Genomic DNA, 1,277 nt, shown 5'->3' on the forward strand with positions numbered 1-1,277 from the left:
GAAAGGAATTTGACTTTCAGTTTAAAAAAGAATTATCGGTACCTCATAATACACCTCAGTGCTTCAGATATTTTTAGGGATAGAAAATAGACAAAAATTTCAATATTAGAAAGTAAGCAAAAAAAAAGAAGTGGTGAACAGATGTCTTGATCAGTAGTTTAAGTTCACAAATAAGGGCATAGTTGTAAATAGTAGGCCCTATATGTATAGGACTTTTTCTAAATTCAAATTACGTTAGTATTCAGATAATTTCTACCTCCCTTTCAGTAGTTTCTCATATACGAAAGAAAATGTAATTTTGGACTAAATGTATGTTTAATGTCGAAGGCAATGGAAACTGGGCGTAAAGAGAAGTAAATTGAGAGCGGCGTTCTGGAAGAAGCAACAGAGTACATGGAATAAGTAAATCTAAATGGCAACATGAGATTTCAAACCCTAATCATTCCTATAAATTCCATTTATGGGAGACATCTTCACATGACGTCTCTTTACAATTTAAGTTTCTTTATTTCAGCTGTGGCAATTTTTCACCTAAACCAAAATGAAAAAGGTCCGTAGCTTTGTGTAAATTAGCGAATGGAGGAAAAAAGTCATCATTTCTACATCGTGCACCAAAGTACCTGACTGCCAGTCAAGTCCTGACCCTTGTTTTCGGCGACCTCTACATTCTTTGCGGCTTTCACTCACAATAAGAAAAGGTCACTGCCTCGAGCCGACTGTACGTATTTTACCCTGACAAGTGGTCCTTCAAATACCGACCTGAGTTTACGTGAGCCACGTTACTTGATCCACCTACAGCATTACATTCAATTTCATCATAATGTTAATGATAAATTACTCGAAGCCCCTGCTAAACACGTAACAACTTCGAAGAAAAATGTCACTAGGCACTCCAGTCCATTTAGATGGACGAGACAAGCAGTGAAGCCAAAAAAATCTGTATCATTAAGAAATATATGGGTCAAGTATACATACTGCACATGCAGTGTATGTAATACATATTCATGCACCAAAAGAAATCGCTGGTAGTCAAAACTGTCCAATGCTTTCTTTCCAGTGACTTTGTGGTACCTGGTAACCATATTTATAAATGCCAATTAAATATGTTTTAATGGAAAAGTTAAACTGCACCAATAAAACGAACCACAGTATTCTTAAAGAGATTAACTGCTAATGCTTTGTGATATGCACTACAACGTAACTGAGGTTCATATATGAAACTGAATTTAGTGAAACAGGAAATCGATTTATACTTCTCGACTCGCTGAACACTGTCA

This window comes from Schistocerca piceifrons, chromosome 2, assembly GCF_021461385.2.
Source record: "Schistocerca piceifrons isolate TAMUIC-IGC-003096 chromosome 2, iqSchPice1.1, whole genome shotgun sequence".
NCBI lineage: Eukaryota > Metazoa > Arthropoda > Insecta > Orthoptera > Acrididae > Schistocerca > Schistocerca piceifrons.